The 25,214-nt window shown below is 45.2% G+C and overlaps 1 long non-coding RNA gene across 2 annotated transcripts; it reads right to left on the bottom strand.

Annotated features, from left to right (window-relative positions):
* Positions 1-621: 621 nt before the first annotated feature.
* On the bottom strand, positions 622-21,183 carry LOC135910387 (uncharacterized). 2 transcript variants are annotated; one of them, XR_010567038.1, is made up of 3 exons: positions 21,142-21,179; positions 13,493-13,561; positions 622-740 (listed from the first exon to the last, which is right to left on the bottom strand). It is a non-coding gene; the product is annotated as an uncharacterized lncRNA (long non-coding RNA). The 2 variants fall into 2 exon arrangements; XR_010567037.2 differs by lacking the exon at positions 622-740 and adding an exon at positions 8,056-8,630 and having other exon boundaries at positions 21,142-21,183.
* Between the last annotated feature and the right edge of the window lie 4,031 nt (positions 21,184-25,214).

Below are 25,214 nucleotides of genomic sequence, written 5' to 3' on the forward strand. Positions count from 1 at the left end.
GCAATGTTGATGTCGTCCCTCGATACCAGGCAGTCAATTTTACTTCCAACAGACTGAAGAATTGCCACACAGTCTTCACCTTGAGTCCAGGGCACACACTTAAGCTCACCATTATTTTAGCGTATGTATTGCTCTAGCTCAATTATTTCCTTTTCCAAGACTGCCTTTCTGAGTGTTGAGTTCACGATTTTCAACTTCCCGTCTTCAAACCCAAATTCTTCAATAGTTTCATTTAAGTAAGCCAGACCCCCCTGGAATTCCTCAAGGTCTCTCTTAGAGACATCAATAATTGTTTCAGGTTCAGTAGACATCTTTGAATTAGCGCTCGCAAGGACTTGTTGGACCACAGTAGCCAGTTTTCTCTGCGGAACAATTTGAAGCGCATCAACACGCTTCGCGAGTTCAGCATTTGAGGGCATGATGCAAACGGAGGACAGAGAAGAAAACCCCAGTAGTGGCAGTAGCTGCTATGTGCAAGAGTTCGCAAAAAAAGAAAACCAAAGCCCAATTGTGCAGCAAATAGTTGATGCTTATTAGCAGGATTCGCCGAGGCTCCCTCGTGCACGCTCGCTGCCACTAGCCTCGATGATCTGGGCGTGTCCGGTTATATATAAACTCGGAAGAAGATGGCGCTGCCGCTTACCTACGCTGAGGTCAGCGATCAGTCGTGCGTCCACTGGAACATGCACCATAGCAAACTTCAAGACGCAGTGCCATCGGATCCGCGTGCCTTAGGATATCTGTGCAGGGAACAGTAGATGCTTATTAGAAGGATTTTCCGTGGCTCGCTCGTACGCACTCGCAACTGCTGCCACTAGTCATTATTGTTCCAAAAAGTCAACCCAAATCATAAGCATTACCCTAGGCGTTTTTTACAATATGGGTATTCTAGGTGTGGTAAAAATAATGGCATAGAAACAGGGTCAACTCATGAAAAGTCTACTAATGTAAGCACGAGACTACAAAATAGGCCTGCGCAATCTAACATTTGCTATGCAGCCTTTAGTCTGCAAATCTGGTTTCTTGAAAAGTTGAATTTTCATGTGCTCACTCGGCCTTGCTTATTCCAAGGAACCCCTATCAGGAATAGGCAAAAGCCATGTGCAATGGAGATTACGGGAGCTCATCCTTATGGAATGAAAGGACATTCAATCGCTTATTAAGGAAAGTGACCTTGAAACCATAGGAAGAGTAGCGGAGACTGTGTTTTTAACAGAAAGTTTGAAATATTAAGGAAAAGATAAAGAACCGGAAGAAAGTTGTCGTTTCTTACACAAGTATGAACAGACAACTTGCCTCCAGTTTACTTGTCTGCTGTTAGTGAGGGTCCTGACATGTGACGGCCTTGCTGCCTTCAAGCAGCACACAATTGTCCATTTGTGGGCGACTAAAAGGAGCGCTGCACTGGGAGTCTTATTCGAGCCCGCTGCGTTTTCGAAACAATATATCGGCACACAGAAACGCCCTCGATCTGCTCTGTGGGAAGGGCGCCGGTTTTGGACAGACCAGGGTCTTCCGATTGTTCTTTATTTCGAAACAGGAATCGGCGAACCGGGCAGGATTAGAAAGATCAAGAAATGATGCGAAGAAAACAAAATTCGTGACAAAATAGGAGAAACACGGGAAAAAGCATTATGTTAGATTCCCCAGTGGCTTCATCCCCACGTCCCTTCCCAGTCCTTCGTTTCACACAATTCACACTTTTTCCGCGGCCAGCTGACCGAGCGTGGGGCCGACGAACCCTGTCAGAAAAACTGGCTGCACGCGCGAGATGATGACCCCAGAATAATGGCAGTAATATTAGCAAAAAGGAAAAAGAAAAGTCGGCCCGTTGCGCGGCTTCGTTAGCCCATCCGCCCTTTCAGGAGGCGAAAGACGCGGAAAAAGGGGCCACGGCCTAATAAAAAAAAAAAGGCAGGGGAGTAGTGCGGGCTCTACGGACAATGGGAAAAACCGGCCGGTGGACGGGAAGCGGCCTAAGAAAGGTGGCCAAGAAAAACCGGACCGCAGCAGTCAGTGGCGCGGGTGTGGTCGGGGGTCCCACGGGGCGTCGTTTCCCGGAACACGTGGGAAGACGCGCGTGACGACAGCCCTCGACCGGGCCTCGCGGCTGACCACGCGAGCGGCCAACCGTCCGAAACGGCTACAGCTGCGGGCGCTGCAACACGTCGCGCGCCCCTGGTTCGGCTCTCGATAGGCGGCGCCAACCAAGGCATACGATAATTTGCGCTGTGCAAAGTGTTTTCCTCGATATAAACTTGGTTCAGTTTTTAATTTGGCCCGGCGATATCCACATAAACGTTCCCCGGCATATCATCATTTCAACTCCTCGTGACAAAGATGAACATCTCCACAATGGAAAACTAATCATTACGAGCTACGCAAAACACAGCCAATATTTAGCTCTCGTAGCTCCCACGCACGTCTTATAAAACCTACCATGGATATTATTTACAATCGCACTATATGAGCGACCGGGATTGTTCAGTACGTTTCTCCTTTCTTAAGCGCGATAGCAAAATACTGTTGGTAGCCGCTCCGTCGTTCACTTGTCTCGCACAGAGTTTCCCACAAAGAGGGAACTCGCTCTGCGATCGTTCAGCTCTGTCCTGTCACTCAGGGGCCTCTTGCGTCTCGCTTCGGGCGTTTTTGATGCGCCATTGCACATCAAAGCAACGACTCTCTGCGCCAAGGCCTAGTAATTGAGGGTTGTTGCACTCATAACACAGTGTATTGTTCAGAATGATCAATTTGGTAAGCCACAAAACCATTTCACGCTAGAACTACCAAGCTTATGCAACTTCGTGCACTAATCAGCATGCTGGCACAACCGTCATCTCAGCAGCTCCCGTAGAAACTGTAAGTTCAGTGTTACCACTAGCAATTCTTGTAGGATATGCTGCAAAGACAAACGAAAATGGCAGCCTTAGGGTGTTTTCTTGGGTGTGTAATTCAACCTATTGTACCCATAGAAAAGAATGCTTGAGTGAATTATGACCTATGCTTAAGGCAATATTGCTGGAATTGCACCCTTTTCCAGAATCGCGTATTGCCATAAATGCGCACTATTTTTCAGGTGATAGCTGCCATCCTCAATCAGCAGTCCTTTGGACGTTTACCACTCGCGCCGGTGTCCCTAAAGAATCGCCGAGTCCTTTGCTGCAAAAACATGCCACATAAATTCTGAGAATTATCTACCGTTGCGCAGACATCAAGGGAGTACGGTAGCGCGATTAAAAGACGGGACAAAAGAAGACACATAAAAAGTGAAAAAGTGATGCGCTTTAGAGGCATCGCTTTTTCGGAGCCAAATAATGCTAACGCAACAGTAGAGAAGTCTCATAATGTATGTATAATTTTTCGTTGCATATTATGTCTATGCTGTTTAGACCACATCATAAGATTTCAAGCCCAATTTCATTCCATACAATAATGTGGTTTTTAATCTTCTTTTGCTGTTTTGCGTAAAATGTTTTATTCTGCATCGGACAACCTGCATTTCTTCTCTGGATGTTGGGAACCTGTTTCATTTAAAATTTATTTTTACCCTTTTCTGTTTTTATTGCATCAAATGACTATGTTGAGGTGATGGCGACGTGACCCCATCGAGCGTCGCTCGATATGACGTCGTTTCCAATCCGCTTCAGAACACCTCTTTTAGACTTCTTGCTGTCGATTATTCCTGTCGCTGTTCCCGCTGTTCCTTCTGCCAACTATCATTTTGACGGGTATCATATTGTTATGCGCTTTTCCTCTTTGCCCACTCGGTACCGCAAGCACGTTCACCGGTCTTCTTTTTCCCCACGCGTAACAATATTATACTTTTTATTGCATGAAATTCCTATGTCGAGGTGACGGTGACGTGGCCAGTTTTTCTTATTGAATGTAAAGCTACCAATCATCCACAGTTTCGCAACTTCAACGATAAGATCATCCAACAACGTGACAAATTGCGCACTTATTTGTCAGTTAGAAGGCCTTACGGGACAAACGTGGTTTTTCTGGAGTACTCATCATAGAATGCTTACGCATTAAATGTCGTGTAATATCCCCTGCTTGGATTTCAACCACGGACATACAAATTCGCAATGCAAGAAACCTAGCGCAGTAAGGGCGCGGGAGAAGTCGAGACAGGACAAGAGCTAACTTTCAACTGAGATTTTATTGCGGATACTGAGCGTAAACACCCATCCGAATCCGCAGAGAAGGCGAAGGTACATTTCCACGTGCAGAATACGTCAAGAATTCCACCTCTTTCTTTGATGAAGCCACTGACGGCCAACTGATGCAGCCATCTGCCCGTGTGGTCTCGGTAGCTTCTACGATTTCCCTTGTTAAGCTATTGAAATGGCGATACACGACAACAGCCTGATCAAGAAGAGGATGGCAAGTGGCTGCGCGTCACATTTTTTTTTTTTTTCACAATGAGCAGCGAGTTGGCCATCCGTAGCGATATTGCCGACTTTGTTGTGCTCTTGCAGACACACATTCAAGCACTTGGCGGTCTGACCAAAGCAGTGTCTTCCATAAGAGAGTGGACCTCTGTAGGCAGCTCCCTTCTTTTGCAGATGACGTAAGCATGTTTGTGCTTGATTGTATGGTGTGGATTGCGCATTCTCGTAGGGCAGCTCAACTTGCACAAACTCAAAAGCTGATTTGGCGCCATGAAGAACACTTTGACGCCGGAACGTTGCCCTGCCTTTTTCAGATTGTGCGAAACTTGACGCAGATAAGGAATCACTGCTCAACAGTTGCGGAGTGCTGTTGGTCTTGGTGCTGACAATTTCTTCACTTTACTCGACCTTTACGTGAGTGGTACATTTATTTTTATTGGCAACCAGCCGTTCTTGTAAAAGAAGGACATTTGTATCGGTCCGTGCGTAGCACCATTATTCTGTGACCTCTTTCTTTCCGAAATGGATAGAATCGTTGATGACTTCCTTCAAGGTTCACATGTGTTAAAACTTTTTAGATACGGAGCGGACTTTTTAATTACGATGAACACACAGTATTATTTACCTAGAAGTGACGAAATTGCTAATGCTTTCAATCTTCATAAACTCCATAGCAATGACCTATCTTTCCCGCATGACATTTGAATTGATATTGAGTGGCAGTTTTTAGATTGAAACATAGGGCTTTTTAAATTAACATGTCTGCTGGCGCTATTCACTGCGAGTGAGAAAACACCTATTGTCCTAGACCCTGCGCAATCAAAAATTGCTAAAAGAGGTATCGCGTCCGCGCTCGTGTGCGGACGAGCTGGAGTCTAGTGTTGAGCGCAAGGTCCAACGGCTATCAAATGCCGGGTTCCCTCGTTCGGGTATCACCTCGGTTGCAGAAACCTTGCTGCAGAAGCTCAAACGCAGTAATAATCCTATAGTGGTGAGGGAGGTGAGTGGTACTTCTGAAGAGAAGCACAGGCGGTGCCTTATTTCCACAAGGTGAGCCACAGCCTCAAGAAGGTGGCGAACAGATATGAGGTAGCTGTTGTGATTTCCGCCACGAACTGACTGGCTCGCATGTGATCAGGAATCACGGGATGCGCTGTACAAACGTGCAAAGTCAAGTAAGCAAAACGCTACGGGTAGTGTTCGAATGGAGTGGCCTACCAGGTGCCGCTAAGTTGCGGAAAAGCATACGTCGGGCAGGTCGGTCCTTCTGTGAACGACCGAATGAGGGAACAGGCCAACAATTTTAAACAGGCTATCAGTGCGCACCTATCCGCGCACTGCGGATTGTGTTTCTCCGCCCTGAGGATTCTGGGTAGGAGCGAATGTAAAACCGCGCGGGAACTGCATATCATATTCATGTCAGCTGCCAAGCTTGTGTTTTGTTATATGAGGCAAAAATCTAATTGCCAGGTTTGTTGCATACACGATGACTTGTCGTTTGCTCTTTGCGGCCCTCTGTAGTCCAGAGTGTGTGCCATAAATATCTAACAAGCTTTGTGCTCAATAAACAATTGCGAGTGTAGCGCGGTCTTTCTTTCTCTTCTTTCTGTAACGGTTAATCTCTCCAGTTTATTTAATCTCTCCATATTTGTTTAGAGGTCAATATAGCAACAAAATTAAAACATAAGACCACTCAGCCTCTTGGTATCACCTTCATAAAATGACAACATATTTTGCAAGAAAATCCATGACAGTCACACACATTTGATACCTCGTGAGCCCATCAATACCCGTCGCGACATCAGCGCTGTGTGCTGGCGCGTCATCGTCATATGAGCGCAGTGGATCGGGCGCAGGTCAAACTAGTCCTTAGCGCAGCTGCGACGTTCCTCATTGCTTCCCTGTTCGCCGTTCACGAGATGCGCCTGCGGACTTGCTCTACGCGTGGCTCAGCTTCATCAGAGTGAAAAGCACACCCTGCCCAACGCGCCACTTTGGTGAAGGCAGCACGAACGGTCACTAAAGTTATCCGCCTTGTCGAGATGATTTGCACCAGCTGGTATGTTTGGTTTGCCATGTAGATAAAGATCATGGATCTGGCACCAGCTGCACGTCTACGCAAGCATTACAGGATAAAATATGGTCAGACTATTAAAGTAGGCTTTAGCAAGCGTATTCATATAACCAAACAAAATAAATTTGAGGCGTCAAACTTATTGAAAGGATGAAAACTGCACTAAAAAAAGAAAGAAAAGCTGCGCGAACCGATTTGAATTCACAAGTTAACGACATTTGAACAGGTGTATGTGGCAGGTAAATGACGCATATGGACATTCTCATTTTATTTATTTATTTATTTACAAATACTCCTGTCTCGAAATTGATACATAGCAGGAGTGGGTAAGTACATCAAGATAACATACAATCAACATGTCAATATTTATATTTTCTTTAAAAATGAGAAGTACCTCGCCACGTTACCTGGTTCTGAGTTTTAAGAACATAAACCCGTATACGACTATTGACGCGAGGCTGAGATAGCGCTGAAATTTTCAAATTTTCAAGCTAATTAGGTTTTCCGTAGTAATGATGAATTTGCGCACTTTATAACCACAGTGCATTGTTTTAGCTTCACGAAGTGAAAGCGCTGGCTATCGGAATTTCTGATTAGCGTTAACCTGAAGCGACGCTGTAAAAAAATAAATTTTGCTTTCTTTCATCATTTGTGCTTCTTTGCTTGAAAATTAGAAGCAAAGGAAAGAAAAAAAGACTTCCACGGAGCATGGTGGGAGTCTAAGACTCTACACGTTGACCGCAAGAAACATACAGTGGTGCAGGAGCCCTCTTACATAAGTCCTTTACCACACCTAAAAAAAAAAGAACCCATCTGAATCGTCTACGTTGTTGACAAGGCCGCCATTGTCGCTGTAAAGAAAAGAGGCGAGCACCTGTAGCCGACTGAAAGAGTCGCAACCTGCTCCTCGGCCCCCAAGAGGATCCTGCACAGCCAGAGCACCCGGAGGAAACAAGAATACCGAAATAAACAGCATCAATCGCAGGCCAGGCGTAAAATATTGCAACAAGCAAACCGGATCCAAGAGTCAACGGAGTGTACTGCATTTTCTGCGGGCCGTCACACGCAAGCACAAACGTCGGCCGGCATACACGAGGTTACCACATAGTTGTGTGCAGCAAAGCGTGAATGGCGCAAACAGTGATTCGCGCGAGAGCCTAAGATGGGCGACAAAGCAAGCGTGACACTATGACACATAGCGGGTTGCTATGTCATTACGAACTTAATGTTAAATGATCTTGCTGACCGAGCATTGTATAGGCTGGTGAAGGCAGCGCGTCAACTGACTCAGTCAGCAAGATAGCATTAGCGATGGCTTTTGGCAAAACGGCTGTGCGTGTCCACGTAAGTAGCCTCTACTCTGAGCTGCACCAGTGCTTTGATTTTCTTAGTGAAGGCAAGGAACCTGTGGACAGTGCTGCAGAGGTGCAAGAAGTCCATGTGGTAAGGCAAATAATTTAAAAATTTGACCAAAATCCCTAAATCACAAAATTGAGCATAAGTCATTAAATTTCTTCAAATCCAAATACAGTGTTACTGTTGTGACTTTCTTCACGCTGAAAGTGGTCTACTTTCTTGCGTCGGGAAGGTGTCATTGCGCAGACAGAACTTTGTAAATAAAAGCGCACTTTTGACGAGATACTGATTTTGCCTATTGTGTACAAGATACCGATTGAAATATAGAAACTAACGCTAGCACAAGTGCGCTGCTTTGGACGAGCTCTTGCAGGTGCCAACTGCACACGGAAATCATCTGCGTTATCAGCGCTGCACAGAAGTAGCCACAAGACACGGGCCATCCAGGAGCGTGTCTCGCTACTCGAAGCATTTGTTGTCAACAGGCGCAGCGCTTCATAATGCCGAGTGTAACCGGAGTTACAGCGACGCGCAACAAGTTGCACACAGGCTGCGATTCTATTGTGCCCGAATAAACTCGCTCCGATTTCAGCCCCAACAATAACCCGCCTCGCGCTGGCTGCCGCGCCTTGGCCAACAATGAACCCCGCTCCCTGCGCCAGCATCGGCGAAAAAAAAAAAAAAAGCTGGCCAGGGCAGCCATTGGGGCTCCACCAACCGCCGCGGGAGAGCGCCGCCCTGAGCAGCCCGCATCGGCAGTGCAGAAAAGAAGCCTCCGTGGAAGGAGGCGGCGCTGCAGCTTCTGCCTGAAAAGGATCCAAAATCTAACTTCCCGTTGGACATGTCCCGTTTACTGCAAAGATTACAACGGGTAATGAGTGCTATTTGCCAGTACATATTTAGACAACACTATACACACCACTATTTCTGGATTTTGCCCCCATCCAAATGGGCGAAATGCGAAAACAATTTTGGTGCACGTTAAAGAATCCCTTGGTGGCCAGTATTTTACCGTTGTCTTCCTCTACGGTACGCCTCCAATTGAAGTTGTAGTGCTTGGAAAGCATATCTAGCGCCAGCAAACAAGGACAGAAGAGAGACGAGACCACAATGCGCAGAGTGGTGTGTTCTCCATTCCGCCCTTATTTGCTGGTGCTAAATATGCTTGCCCAGTCAGTTTACTAACACGCCCCACAAATGGCAAGTTGTAGTGTTGGATGTATGCTTATTTATTCAAACGATACATCGAGTAACTCATGTATTAATACGGATTGTGCGCTTTGTACTATCCAAGTCACTTAGCATGGTAAGCGTAGAGCTCAAGCCAAGCAAATTCATCCAACTGTGGTCGCGAGCAGAGCTCCTTGTGTTTCTCGACGTGTTTGGGCAGGTTGTGTGTGAGCTCAGCAAGTGTGCGCGAATTTAATCATACACAACGCGTAATTTTCTAACCGTGCTTTAAGTATGACCTTCCTTTCGGGTACTTAATTTCTATATTTGTCATTTTGTTGTTCTTCGAGCTGCAGATACAAATCCAGAATCCATGTTGAGGGCGTCGCAATAGTTTAGCCCTTATTGTGGACAAAGCGGCTGTTTCGAGAGCTCATTCACTGTCCACACGGACAAAACTACGGTTATTACAGCTAAAACAGAACTTTTCTTTTCGCATTACAAAAATTTGGCATACTCAAGTGTAGTTGTCATCTACGTAATGCGAAGCTTTCCACGTATTCTATAAGCGAAAAACAGATGTGCGTCGAGCTAGTGGGGCGCTAGCGGCCACATACATGTTCTGCGGTTATTCTACAAGCGTATTACCTGTTGCTTTAAGACGATCAACGAACGAGCGAACGAACGAACGAATCAGCTCGTTGCCCCACGAAAACAGCGAAATACGGAGATAAACCAGACAAAATGGCCAGACTTCGGGAAGAATGCTTCGAGTTAAAATTAGGCTCTTTTACAGGGTTCAGCTGTGGTGCTAAGTTAGGGCTCACACTTTTAGTTCGTCGCTCGTTTTCATCCGATCATATAGTTGCAATTAGCCCATTAGTTGCACGTCACATAAATGCCTCTTGATAATGCAGGCCACACCTCCTACTTAGCGAGTTTTCAACACTCTCTTTTAGGAGATAAACCTAAGTGGGCTTGGTGACTGGGGAACCTAGGTGGGCCTGGTGACTGTGCCAGTGCACGGACCACTAATCAGTTCAATCTCGCTATGCAGATGGTCTACTGCGTTGTGCGCCTGCTGCTGGCTGCGCTTGCGCATGCGGCATCGCCAACAACATCGGAATGCGGACTCACCGATCCTGGAAACTACAGACCCACTACCCGGCTCCTACCTGTCGGCAGGCTGCAGTTCCTGCCTAATCCGCATGGGGCACGCTGGACAGCGGAACTCTCCAAAGCTTGGGCTGCCGCATCATCGTCGATAGCAACGAGTACACCAGCTATAAAGGAACAAGCACCTTCGACGCGATCCTGTGGGCTTGGTGACTGAGCCAGTGCACGGACCACTAATCAGTTCGCTCTCGCTATGCAGGTTGGTGAACCTTACGTTATGTTTGCAAAAAAAAGCGAGCAATTATTGCCTGGTACAGCTACGGAGCCCACGGTACTGTGTTACTGTTGTTACCGAATGTGTTAATGAAATGCGCTTCTACTGAAGCCCTTCTCGCTGAATTGCGCAACCTGACTAACGGCCATGCGCAGGTAATTGCAGAAATACAAGGCCTGAAAGCTCAGCTCGGCAATACTGACAAAACAATCGGGAAATTGAACGAAAGCCTAACAGATCTCGAAAATCATTATCAGGCATTGGTACCACTGCGGAAAGAAATTGAAATCATGCGCATTGGCACAGAGCGCACTGCCTGTCAATTTCGGAGCTGGAAGCCCGTATGGATGACGCCGAGAACCGTTCGAGGCGAAAAAATTGGAGGACGCTTAAGCTTCGCCTTCAAGAGTGGGACGCGACAGCGTTCCCGTCGACCCGCCAAGGGGTATAAGACAATGCGCTACGGCACAGCGATCACTTACGATGCGCCCCGCATCGGACTTAGCGCCCACCTATCACGCGGTGAGCGTCGAGCAACGCAGCGTTCGGCGCGGCAACGAAACGTGCGCCTGAGCGAACGGAACGAACCAAAGAACTCGGCGTCTCGGAGGGGAAACGATCTACGCCAGCCAAACGTCGCGATCGGCACGGGCAGAGAGATAGATAGTAATCTAAAGAAAGGACCGGGAGCACGGCGAAGCGTCGTCAGGGGAGAGGGAGTCCCGCGACGCGCCTGGCAGCGGTCCCAATGCGCGCGCGGCGCGCCTCCTGTCGGGGCAGCGCCGTACATTGAGAGGAGGGGGTCTTCTGTTTTTGCCGCAAGATGGCTCTGCGTGTGCGGAAAGCGCAGAAGAAATGCAGCGGAAACGCACTTCGCAACTCATGTAATTGTGACTTCTGTACGTTACATGTTCATAATTACCGATATACACCGCAGTATAACTTTCCACGGCTCGTTTCGAAGGCAACACCGCATTCACTAGAGGCGCGTTTGCACCGCTTGGAAGCATCGAACTCGTGGCTGAGTGGTAGCGTCTCCGTCTCACACTCCGGAGACCCTGGTTCGATTCCCACCGGGCCAATCTTGGAAGTTGCTTTTTATTTATGAAGCGCCTGCCGTGATTTATCGCTCACGGTCAACGCCGCAAACGCCGACACCGACGCCGACACCGACGCCGACGACACCGGCTTTTCTGCGACACGAGCTCCTTAACGCTATCGCGTTAATAACCTAATCTTCTATGGCATCCACGATCCCTGCTCCTCGGAAACCTTCACAGAAACAGAGCAGTTGGTCGCAAACGTTTGCCGGGATATTTTACAGTTAACCTTGGAACCAAGGGATACAGAACGTGCGCATCGCCTCGGCCGTCCCTCAGCCGGTCGCTGCCGGCCCATAATAGTAAAGCTTGCATTACACAAGACCATAACTGCAATATTGTCAAGTGGCCACATGCTTAAAGGGACAAGTCATGACATCGGTGAGGATTTCTTGCACCCAGTCCAAAACGCCCGTAATGAACTGATTGCTTTCGTGAAAAGCAAGAACAAGCCATTTTCCGTCCGTTTCAAAACTCTGTATATGAATCAAAAGGGTTGTCTTTGAGGACAGTACAAACAGCATCAAAGAATTATCATAGCAGACGAAGCAACAAAAAAAGAAAGAGAAGAACCGAGCATATGCTGTCTCTAGCGATGCTCTTTCCCTTTCTGCAATTTACACTAACATTCGCAGTTTTCTTCACGAACATGAACGTATATCTAGCATTGTATTGTCCTCTAGCAGTTATCTACTAATACTTACCGAGACGTGGCTCACTGACGACGTGAGCGATACTGAAGTGCTGTCGGACCTACCGAACGTTCGTGTGTACCGCAGTGACCGCGCATCTACGCGCGGTGGTGGTATACTGATTGCATTCCACGAGCGATTGTCTTGTGAAGTCATCAATATTCACTCACAGCTGGAAATATTATGGGTGACTATCCAATCACGCCCACACACCGTACTACTAGTAGTTTGTTACAGACCTCCCCACACTACTTCCGAATTTTGTAGCCAGCTTAACCAAACCATGTGTCAGCTTATTGCTGCTCACCCGAATGCACACATACTACTATTTGGCGATTTTAACTTCCCGCAAATAGACTGGTACACTGACAATTAGTGTACTTCGACAGGACTAACCGAAGCCAGGAACTTCCTCGATATCTGCCTCAATTTTAACATGACCCAGCTTGTTTCTGAAGCAACACGTGTTTCACAGGATACATCCAATATCATAGATCTAATATTAACCAACAACCGCGAAAGCCTATCATACATCCATTATCTGAATGAAATCAGCGACCACAAAGTAATTCATGTCGGCTTTTCTTTTCGACCAACAAAGTGCGAAATGTACAAGCAAACGATACAGCTGTAAGACAAAGGTGATTATGAAGCGATCAATGAGGGCCTTAGCACATTTTTTTCCACATTTCAGACAACTTTCCACCACCGTAACGTTGACGCCAATTCGGCACGTTTTAAAGGAACGCTGAAGGAATTAACCGATAAATTAGTACCTAAAGTAAGTTTCAGAGCCAGTCGTCACAAACCATGGTTTAGGAAAGCATTAAAAAGGCTTCAAAATAAAAAGAAACGTCTATTCCGGGTTGAAAAGGTTAGAGATCAACCGAAAGCATGAGAAAAATATCATGAAGCAGATAAAAACTACCTTTCTACTGTACATCAAGCAAAGCACTCTTTTTACCACTTAGAATTGCCCAAGTTACTAAAAACTAATCCCAAGCAGTTTTTGAAAACACTGCAAGGTGACGAACCTCGAGAAATCGTACTCACCAGTGACCTGAATGAAAGGATTACGGACGTGGACTGTGCGAACTTGTTCAACACCACGTTCGCTACTGTCTTTTCCGATGAAGGGACCGCACCCCCATGTTTACCTTTGCTTGACTTTCATTGTGAAATGCCAGCGATAAATTATTGTGAACATGGAATTTCATCCATAATGGAAATAATAAATTGTCATCTTCAGCTGGAATGGACGAAATTAATACCGAAATCTTGAAAAACACCAAACACAACGTCCCACTTTATCTTACCTATAATTTTTTCACAGTCTCTTTCTTCAGGAGTCATTCCAGACGACTGTAGGACAGGGAAGGTCGTTCCTGTTTTCAAGACAGATAGCAGAAATTCGCAACTTAATTACCGCCCCATCTCTCTAACAAGCATCCCCTGTAAAATCATGGAGCATGTGATCTACCCCCCTATAATAAGTTTGCTTGACAGTAATCACTTTTTCCATCCTTCACAACATGGCTTCCGCAATGGGTTGTCATGTGAAGCACAGCGTGCAGTTTTTCTACATGACATCCACATTCACCTCGATAGTAACATACAGACTGACGCGATCTTTCTTGATTATGTTAAAGCATTTGATAAAGTGCCTCACCAATGATTACTTGCGAAACTCTCCCAGCTAAATTTAAATCCTACTCTCTTAACATGGATTGCAGAATTTCTTACTAATCGATCGCAGTACGTTGTTATAAATAACCACCTATCCACTCCGGCTCCAGTAACGTCAGGCGTCCCCCAGGGATTGGTTCTTGGCCCGCTCCTATTCTTAATATATATCAACGACTTACCTTTGCATGTATCCTGTAATATGCGCATGTTCGCGGATGACTGTGTAATGTAGAAGTTCTGCGGAAACCCGCTGTGTCATCTACCGCACCGTACTTATCACATCGGATCAGATAACCCTACAAAGTAACCTTACTAATATTTCAGAATGGTGTACAACTTAGTTAATGACACTAAACGTTAACAAATGCAAAAGCATGTTGTTCACCCACAGCCATAACCCTCGGACGTTTGCGTACAAAATTAATAATTTCGCATTGAATAAACTAACACTTACAAATACCTCGGTGTCACTGTGTCAGACGACCTCAACTGGCGTAGGTATGTGCATACCATCATACCAGCTTCTAACAAAACTTTGGGTTTCCTAAAACGTCATTTGCGGAAAGCCCCAAATCACGTAAGATTACTTGCCTGCACATCACTTGTACGACCGAAACTAGAATATGCCTCAGCAATCTGGAATCCGCATCAAGCGTATCTCATCGACGCTCTTGAAGCGGTACAAAACCGCGCCGCTCGATTCATCCATTCGTCGTACATGACAACGATGACATAAGCGTCACGTCACTGAAATCACTATCTGAGCTTTCGGACCTCGTTTTACGTCGGCGCATTGCTTCCCTCTTTTTTACCACAAATTCTTTCCCAGTCCTATTCTACATCAAGATTTAGGTGCACGTTAAAGAACCCCAGGTGGTCAAAATTTCCGGAGTCCTCCACTACGGCGTGCCTCATAATCAGAAAGTGGTTTTGGCACGTAAAACCCCAAATAATATTATTATTCTACATCAAGCGCCCTATAGCACGCCCGCAGCGCGCATATCATACCGGACGAGCCACTCGCTGCAGGTTTCACGACTACGCTTACGAACATCAACATTTTTAGCCTCGTTTTTTTCTTCGCATGGCGGCAGACTGGAACGGCCTCCCCCCTGCCATTGTCGACATAATCTGCCTTCCGCATTTTAACAACAGGTTACTTACCATCTCCAACTACATTGTACATGATTTTTCCTTATATGTGTTGTTTATATTCACTTACATGTATGTATGCCTACATATATAGGCTTTCATATGTGTGTACACATGTTTGAATATACTTGAATATGTATACTATGTATGTGCACATATATGCGTGCTTGAACTAATACTGCTGGGCAATGCTGAACTAGAGCGTTATTTCAACGAGTGTAAATTCGAATCTTGTATCCACCCCTTACGTAATGCCCATGAAATCAGGGGTCCTTAAGGAAAATAAACTGAACTGTATGTAATATCTGCATGATTTCATCTTGAACGCTTAGTGTGAATCCTATACCTTCTATGACAATCGGAGAAGTAAGGCTGCGAGATGGTGTTCTTCAGTTATTACTCGCGCAAGAGTACGAATATTGTCATTTCTTGTTAGCATTCCACTTCAATAAAACTGTTGGGGCTAGTTGGTACGTGGTATATTGAAAGCAAAAAATTCAGCACAAAGCCTAGGACCACCCACAAAGAAAAGACGACACAAGCACTGGCGCACCTGTCACGGACAAGCATTTGTCCATCAGTGTAACTACAGTTCGTTCTCTTGGCTACTTCTCCGGAAAGATTGGTATGTTCAAAATAGCCCTGATATCAGGCCGCTTCACTGCCTGTGAGCCTATATAGGACAATGACGGCAGCCGTCAAGGCAGCAGCTCCGTTTTGGCTGAACACTATCGAGGGCCGACTACGTGGCAGCACACGCGAGCACTCTTCGTTTCTCCTTTGGTCTGGCACTCCTCCGGACGATCATTTAATTCTGTATTTACCCTAACGTTTGCTGGTTATCTGTCTTCACCGGCCGCTACTCACAGTTTTCTAGCCATTTGAGGGCCGTTTGGTCGCTACTCGAACCACAAGCTGGAATTGCATATGTCGAGCTCGTTCGTGCTTGCTTACAGTGTGGACACTCATCAGCGGATATAAAAGATGCGCGTATAAGCATGTTTCGAGAGGCAATAAGATGATCATATTTAGTTTCATCTACACTTCAGCGCAAACCACACACAGACGGAGACGGAACGGACGAGACACAGCGCTGACTAACAAATGCGGGCTTATTGCAATTGATTTTAAACATATTTCCCCGCACAACAGTAAAAGAAAAGAAAAAAATGTGCGCACAGCCAGGTCAGTCCAGCATTTACAACGGAGACAGGCTGCTATCGGAACGACTACCCTTCTTTTTACGTTAACGCAACTGGCGGAGAAGTGACACAAGTTTCACCTTTAATCTTATTCTCTAGAGCTTCTACTATTTCTCTGGTGAGCTGGTCAAAGTTTGGCCAGCGAACGAGCATGGCTAAACGGAGGCTTACATCCTCAGGGAGCACAATGCACAGCATTATGGCCCGATAAAGGCAGTTTTACAACGTTATTTTTGCACTCACAAAATTTCTCGTTGGGACAGCTGCCCCTCTGAGCCACGTACTCTTACCCACAGAACAGGGCCACTACACTACGTCCTCCTCGCTATGTACGAAGTGATTTCTGCGCGTTTTGTCATACACGCGTGACGTGCGCAAAGAAAAGTTGACCCTTGTGCCGTGACCAGACAGCTTCAACGGAGTAGACAACGCGACCGCAGCCCACACACGTTTTCCCGATCTTCTGCAAATTGTGGTAGATTTTGTATACTGGCACGTGTACTCGTTCATCTTTATCCTGTGACCATGTTTCAGCGTCTAACAAATATCACTCCGAGCAGGACCGCCTGTACGTATAAGAAATTTCTCAAAAGTTATCGATAGGTCTATGCACTGTCAGTTCAAATCCAATCAAATCAAAATCAAAAATTTTATTCATCTTCTTTTGGTACATAGGTTTTCATTTCCTGTCCAACCTAAGCACAGCGTGCTTGTTGGTTGTTCAGGCAGCACAGTGAATCATCGAACGTGTACCCCAAAACAATGAAGTAAGGCATACTAGTACAGACTAACCATATTATACAGAACTATAGAGACATAATGACTACAACTCGAGCCAAAATTAAAACTAAGTAAAAAATAAATAAAGGACATCATAATAGCTTGACAATGAGCCATACGACAACTTACAGAATATCCAAGGAGCAAATCTAGGAAAGCAACCTTCCACATGCAAGAGGCTATCAGTGATTTATCTGCAATGACGAGCACCATTTCCTTATTGATTTAGTCATTTTTCGTTTAGTTTTTAAATTTCCAAGCGCTTCTCCAAGTTCATTAAATATCTGTGGCACGTAATATCCCCTTACTTTTTTCCCGTAATGTGTAAAGCATCGTGGCTTAATGTATGTTTCTGTCTTTCTTAGGGCAACGTTTTTCTTGACAGGCACTTTGAAATCCTTTGCATAGTAATGACGTGTGACCACAGTGTAATAAAATAGTTCACGCATTTCCAGTATGCCAAGCCTATTGTATTGTTCCTCCTTGTCAGCTTGCTGCAGCATAGTTCCGTAGGTTACACTGTTTACTATTCCTTTAATTATGCGGTTTATGGCTCCCATTTTGTGATCAGAACAAGTTCCATACAATGTAATACCTAGGTTATAATAGATTCAGCCAGCGCCATGTATATGGTGCGCCTCAAGTGCATCGAAGTTTTACCTCTTAGGTTCTACATCATCGCAGGCACAGCTCTAAGCCTGTTACATATATACTGCACATGATCATTCCATGTTATATGCTCATCAAATATTATTCCGAGATACCTGATTGCATGTTCAAATGGTATAGCATTACATGTGCACGGAGTGCAATGAGAGTTATGTAAAAAGAGAGACTCCCTTAGGAGCATTCGTTTGTGTGGGTTTCTAAAACAGATAAGCTTTGTTTTTTGCCGATTTAAATATATTGAATTTTGTGTAAGCCAGTCTATTACCCTGCACACATCCTGTTGAAACACATTGCACCCAAGATCTAGATCAGGGAGTTCTAGTGCTAATGCTGTGTCATCTGCATATTGGAAGATTCTTGATCTCAAATTAAAAAAACCCAGTTCAGAGACGTAGATATTAAATAGTAATCGGGCCAGAGTACTTCCTTGCGGAACACCGAATTTTATAGACTTAAATTCACTGTATTTGTTTTCAATTCTTACACACTGTGATCTGTCGGTGAAATATCCCTCCAAAAATTGACGAAATCGGCCCCTGAAACCTAGGTTGTCCAGCTTTTGCAACAATAAGGCGTGATCAATAGTATCAAATGTCTTTGATAGGTCTAAAAATAATGCTAGCATAAGACGATTGTTTTCTATCGCAGTGGTAATGTAATCCGACAATTCTTCTAAGAGCGTGGTTGTGTTCCGGTCCTTTGTGAACCCATAGTGTGCCGGGTTGTTTAATGAATATTTATCGCAGAAAGACTGCATAACGGAAGCCACGTGCTTTTCCAAAGTATGAGCCAGGGCAGGTATAATAGAAATTGGTCTATAGTTTGCGCAGTCACTTTTCTTTCCACTTTTGTACACAGGTCTCACTATCGAAATTTTCAATTCTTTGGGCATCATTCTGGTTTCTAATATCGCGTTTAATATTTTGAGAATCACATCATTTAGTTTGTTAAAGTTGTAGTACAGATCTCTTACGCGGATCTTATCAAAACCTGGTGGTTTGAACATCTTCATTTTACCTATTATATTCCATAGCTCAGTTTCTGTTATCTCAGGAAGGTACGCTGTATGTGTGCATGGAAGTATTGGCTGATATTCGAGACGATTCGTACCATGAGCAATGCGCAGCTTATCTGTTGCGTCAATGAAAGTCTCGTTAAACAGTTCGCACAATGACTGTGTTTCTTCTTTTGGAAAGTTTTTGTCGATGACCTACTCAATCGTTGCCTGTTTGACGCGGCCCATTATACTGTTTGCCAATTTCCATGTTTTTCTTCCATCATTCCTGTTTAGCGCAAACTGCTGGGATAGGTATCTTCTTTTTGCCTGTCGCGTTTTGGCTGTTACAAGATTTCGCAATGTGCGAAATTCCTGCCTAAGTGCTACATTTCCAGGGTCCCTTCTACAGTTCTGCCAAGCTTTATTTTTTAAGTAACACAATTCCGTGATATCCTGCGTTATCCAATTGTTCTCCGGTTTTCTTTGCTTTATTTTCATAGCTTTGGAGGACGTCTCGTACATGAGGTGGAACTTATCGAGAAATATAGTATATAGCCTCATGTGATCCAGAGGTAATATAGCATTCCAGTTTGTGTTCTGAATAGCTTTATGTATACTCCTGTTGTCTAAAATGTTCCCGATTCTAGGTCTGATGTTCGCATTGTCTTCATGGTTACAAGTTTCTTTCATGGTTACAAGTGCAAGCGGTCAAGTTTACAAGTTACAAGCGGTCTGCAAGTTTAAATTTAATGACTCCTTATGAACAATTTTTGGCTGCTATGCGGACAATTATGTGGTCGATGCATGATGTAGTTATCTTGGAACCTAGAAATTCCTCTCTTGTACAGCTATTAATAAGGTTAACTAAGCCAAATTCAGCCAGTAGGTCTAAGTAGTCTCTAACTACCCTCCTTGAATTTAGCATTATTTCTATATTTAGGTCTCCCGCTAAAATAAACTGCTTCTCATTCATATATTTTTTTAGGAGTGAGGTTAGTTCTTCGAGGAATAAAGGAATGTTCGTGCAAGGTGGTCTGTATATTGCACATACAATGTTAGTTGTATCCATCTTGCTAAGAGAGACAACCACCATTTCTGCGTTTTCTACGAATACCTGAATTTCATATGACAACCAGGTATCGCTCACAAACACGACCACCCCGCCTCCTTTTCTGTTTTCTCGATACCAAGCGTACCGAGAGTACCCAGCAAGGCTGTAAAAGCTTAGTCGAGTGGCATCGAGATTAACCTCCGTCAAGACAATTACATCTCTTGTCTGCCGAGTGTTTACATAAGCACATAACTGGTCCCAGTTTTTCTTTATGCTTCGTATGTTTACATGTAATAAACTTAGCTCCTGCTTTAACCGTTCTTCCTTAATGAACTGATTTATATGAGAATCCCACTCAGAAAAAGAAGTGAACTCTGCCATTAGTTTATTTTTTCCAAATCGTTTTCTGCTGTATTGATCATGGCAGGACTTCCTTCGTTGCGCCTAGCGAAAATTCTGCCATTGCGCATCCATACAAATTTACAGCCCTGTTGTCTGCCCCTCTGTCTGCTCAGCCAAAACAACTTCTTTTGCGCTCGTGTCAAGTTTTCGTTTATGTATATGCCATCAGATCGGAGTGCGTATTTCTTCGGAATCCACAGGTCACGATCAGCCAATTCCTTAAATCTGACAATGATTGGGGGTATCTTATCTTCCTTCTCTTTTAGCCTGTGAATGGCCTTCAGTGAGTGACGTTCGACTGTCTGTATTTCCAGCTTCGCGCTAAGCCCTGCTAGAACCTTATACAGATCTTCGCCCTGTTTATACGGGACGCCATGTATCTCGATGTTTTTTCGCCTCGAGTACTGTTCAGCACTCTCGACGTTTTCCTTCAGGCTTGCAATTTCATTGTCTTTTTCTGCCATCTTTCGCGTCAGTTCTGCTGACGTTATCTATAATTCTGCAATGTCCTTTTCTTGCCTTACAGTGGTGGCCATAATTTCGTCATACTTATGTGACAACAGTTCCATAGATTTTTCTATTCCTTCTGTTGTCGTGCACTGTCTGTCTACCTTTTTTTCCATCTCTTCCAGTCGGCCCAAGACTGCCGCCATCTTCTGGCTAATGTCCTCAATCAGTTTTGCAACATGACTCTTATGATTTTTCTTTCCTCCCTTTCCTTCCCCTCTGCGTTCCGTGTCACTGGTTTCTAACGTTTCTTCCCCTGATTCCTGCTTTCTACAACTGTCACACATCCAGCCGTCGATTTCGCGTGGTCCCATGTTTTTGAAAGCCTTTTTAGTCATTCCCGAACATTTGCCCGCGTGGTATATTTTCTTGCATTTGGAACAATATACACTCTCTTGATCTTTTTCAAACAACTTTGAACACTTTGTACAATCTCGCGGCGACATGGTTCGAGACAGGAGTGCAGTCCATTGGAGCAAAAAGAAAAACGAACGTTCCCACCAAGTAGGCGCCTCTTACCTAGAAGTAAGCAGCAAAGATCAGCACGTTGGTCGACGCTCCACCGGACTGCACTCCAGCATCGTTTGGTCCTTCGTTTTATAGGTGTTGGCACCATCCAGGCTCCTGACGTCACCGCTGCCGTCCGTCATCAGCGACGATGTTATCGCTGACCGCCAACACTCGTGGCTTAGTTGTTGCGCCATACGCTGTCCGTTACTCGCTCCTTGATCAGCCGGCCAGCAAGCTAGCAGGCCGCAAGGTGAACAGGTGGGCAGTTGGCGATCGGTGAAACAGGCCCTAGAAGTAAGCAGCAAAGATCAGCACGTTGGTCGACGTTCCACCGGACTGCCACCGGACTGTTGTCACCGAACTTCGTGTAATGTGGCAGCATTAAAACGCGAATTGTGTAGTACTTTCTGAAAGACACGCGGGCACCAGCGATTTCTCTGGAATTTCCAATGACTCATGTAAAAAGCCGGCGCGCTTGACCCGCTGATCATATTTAGATGATCGCCCACCATGCTCACCACTGTCGCTGTATTTTGAGGATAACTTGCTTTTGCGGGTCCAAGTCCGCCCAAAAAAAGTTAGTTTCGTCAATCACAGATTTGCCGCTGTATTATTCACCATCCCTACATGTGAGATCTGGTGGAGCTGCTAGCGCGCTCATACACCGAATGCCTCCGCAAAGCCATGAGCCAAGCCCGAGCGACGAAGACAACACCAAAGCTGTCAATTTCTCAAAAGTTCTCGATGGGTCTATGCACTGTCAGTTGTCACCGAACTTCGTGTAATGTGGCAGCATGAATGCGCGAAGCGAATTGTGTAGTACTTTCTGGAAGACACGCGGGCACCAGCGATTTCTCTGGAATTTTCAATGACTCATGTAAAAAGCCGGCGCGCTTGACCCGCTGATCATATTTAGACGATCGCCCACCGTGCTCGCCACTGTCGCTGTATTTTGAGGATAACTTGCTTTTGTGGGCCCAAGTCCGCCCAAAAAAAGTTAGTTTCGTCAATCCCAGATTTGCTGCTGTAATATTCACCGTCCCTACATGTGAGATCTGGTGGAGCTGCTAGCGCGCTCATATAACGAATGCCTCCGCAAAGTCATGAGCCAAGCCCGAGCCACGAAGACAACACCAAAGTTGTCAAGGACCAGTGATCTAGCCGCCGGAGCACGGACTTTTGCCTAAGAAGATCAGGAAGTGCATGGTCGCGACAGCAGCTACAATGACAATCCCATTGTCACCCACACCGATTGTGCTGCAGCAGCCCAGGAATCCAGCGGCGTTCCGCGGTGCAACACTTGAGGACCTGGAAATCTGGCTGCATACGTATGAGAGCGTCGCTACCTTCAACAGCTGAACAGCGACGAGATGCTGCACCATGTCTTTCTCGCATCGGAAGACGCCGCCAGGACGTGATTCGAGAATCGAGAAGCCACCTTAACGACATAAGAATTGTTCCGAAGCGGCTTCCTGCAGAAATTCACAAGCGTCGTGCGTAAAGAGTGAGCGAAAACTCTACTAGAAACCCGAGTGCAGCTCCCCAATGAGACCATCGCGAGTTTCACGGAGGAGATGGCCCGTCTTTTCCGGCATGCCAACCCGGAAATGTAGTAGGAGAAAAAAGCCCGCTTCCTGATGCGTGGTGTCATGCAAGAACTTTTCGCCGTTCTGATCCGCAACCCTCCGAAGACCGCAGCTGATTTTTCGCGAGAGGCATCGATGATTGAGAAAATTCTGAAAAAGCGCACCAGGCAATAAACCCGCCAAGTGCTCACGCTGCAGTGCGCCATCCCAGCACCGGGTTCTCACGACCTCTAAGAGACCATCAGGGTCATTGTGCGCGAAGAACTGCGCAAGACCTTGCCTTCCTCGCAACCTCAAGTAGCCTCGGTCCCTGACATGGCCCAGCAGGAACTACAACGAACACTTGGAGTTACTCAGGTGCAGCCCCAGCCACCGCAACCCCAGCCAGAAGCGATGACATACACAGCCGTTGCCCGTTTGTCGCTGCAGCGCCGAGTTTACACTGGCCAAAGCCGGGCCGCTCCATTACAATACAATCTTTATCGTGCATGAAGAAAAACAAAACAAATAGTAGGCCTGCTAAAGACGCAAAGCGCTTGACTGGCAGTGCCTTACAGTAAGGTCACAGAAAATTGCACATGGTTATTAGTGAAGTTAGCTATTAGCGGGTCGGAACAAAATATTTAAGAAGTTGTACAAAATGTTCTTTTAAACTTCGAAAATCCTCAGTAATTTCTGGATACCACATCTTGTAGTAGCTTCAAACACATGTGTCAGTAATTTATTAAATATGGCTAGAGCATAATAATGCGGCGTTCTTTTTCCATACTTTGCTGCTGTATCGGGGATCACATACATTTCTTTCGGCCTCAGGGAACGGGCTGGTGTATACCATATCTTAATATAATCATTCCAGAACTGTTTAATTACAACACATCAGGAAAGTGAAGTTTGGCAAGTTCAACAGCTCGAAGAAATTGGTATCTTTCCTTGGACAAAAGTCGTATGCCATAATTCATAACAATTAAGGTAAAATTTAGTTAATTCTTGTGCTCTATCTAAGAGTGCAGTGACCATAAACAGTCAAGCCATAAAATAGCACACTGTAGACTAATGCATTCACAATAATTTTTCGCACTGAGATTGCCATAAGACATAGCGTATTGAATAATGCACAAGATACCGCGCGCAACAAATGCGAGTTCCATAAAACATCACAGTCAAAAAGTAACCCAAAATACTTAACAAAAGATGCGTATTTAACCGTTAGACGTGTGCATGTATAACAGTCAGATGTGTGAAAGAATAACGGTTTCAAAGGCACGATTTTTTTCATGGGGTTATGGAAACATACAAGTTGCGTTTTATAAGGGTTGACGTTTATTAAATTCGCCGCAAACCAGTCCATAGCTTTAGTTAGCTTATTCTGCAAGGAACTAATTGCATCGGAGATATTAGTTGCACAGGATAAAGGAACTGTACCATCGGCGTATTGGTATACATGATTTCCTACTACATCGGTCAAATCATTCACATAAATGTTAAAGAGCAGGGGGCTTTATATCGGGCCCTTACGCACTCCAGAATAAATATGTGTAAGATCAGTTGAACTATTACCCACTTTTACACGCTGTCGTCCATCCTGCAGAAAGTTAATAGATTCAAGAATGATCCACGAAGGCCTAGCAGAGACATTTTCTGTAACAAAATGTCATGACAAGCACTGTCAAATGCCTTAGAGGCATTCATTAGAAAAGCACATGTACAATCTACTCGGCTGTGCTCTAGTGTAGAATTCAATAGATCAGAGAAATCTAACAGTGGTTGGGTGCCCTTCCCCTGCAGAAATCCGTATTTATTAAATGATAGTACGCTATGCTTATCTATAAAATGGGTTATAGTAAGAGCCACATGATCTCTGATATTTGAGCTATACAGGGGATTATCAAAGTAGGTCTGCAATTTTCAGTATTATTGCATGCACCTTGCTTATGAAGTGGAATTACTATTGCAGTTTTCAGTTACCTGGAATAAAACACTAGCATCCAAAATAAAATTTTGATGGCAGGGCGAAGTCGGATTCGTAACAACTCGAAGCAAAGGGAGACTTTGACGTAATAACTCACCGGAACTATTACGTCAATTTGTTGCCATTGCTTTGAGTTGTTGACAGATTATACTTCGCTATCTGCCAGCCACCTGCTTAGGTCAGATGATAGAGCGGCTGTCCCGGAAAGGTGGTGGTCCCGCGTTTGCGTCCCGGACCAGGAGGAATTTTTCTTCAACTGCGATTCTTTTCTTTCGAGGAACCATCACGGGTGTCCTTTGCAGCAATTGCTACGAAAAGGTGGATGTCTAATTTTCCCCTTTTTAACTGGTGCAGTACTGCCCTGATGGGAAGACGGCGAACAGCAGTGACTTGAGTTGCAGCAAAGTTAGCTATCTCAAGTTTCGTGCGAGATCACTGAGGAAGGATTGCAGATTCTCCTTTGGCTTGCTGGGAAGCCCGTGGATCTCCAAACAATTTATTCTCCTATACTGTACCATTTCATTGAT

The sequence above is a fragment of the Dermacentor albipictus genome, chromosome 4, assembly GCF_038994185.2.
Source record: "Dermacentor albipictus isolate Rhodes 1998 colony chromosome 4, USDA_Dalb.pri_finalv2, whole genome shotgun sequence".
NCBI lineage: Eukaryota > Metazoa > Arthropoda > Arachnida > Ixodida > Ixodidae > Dermacentor > Dermacentor albipictus.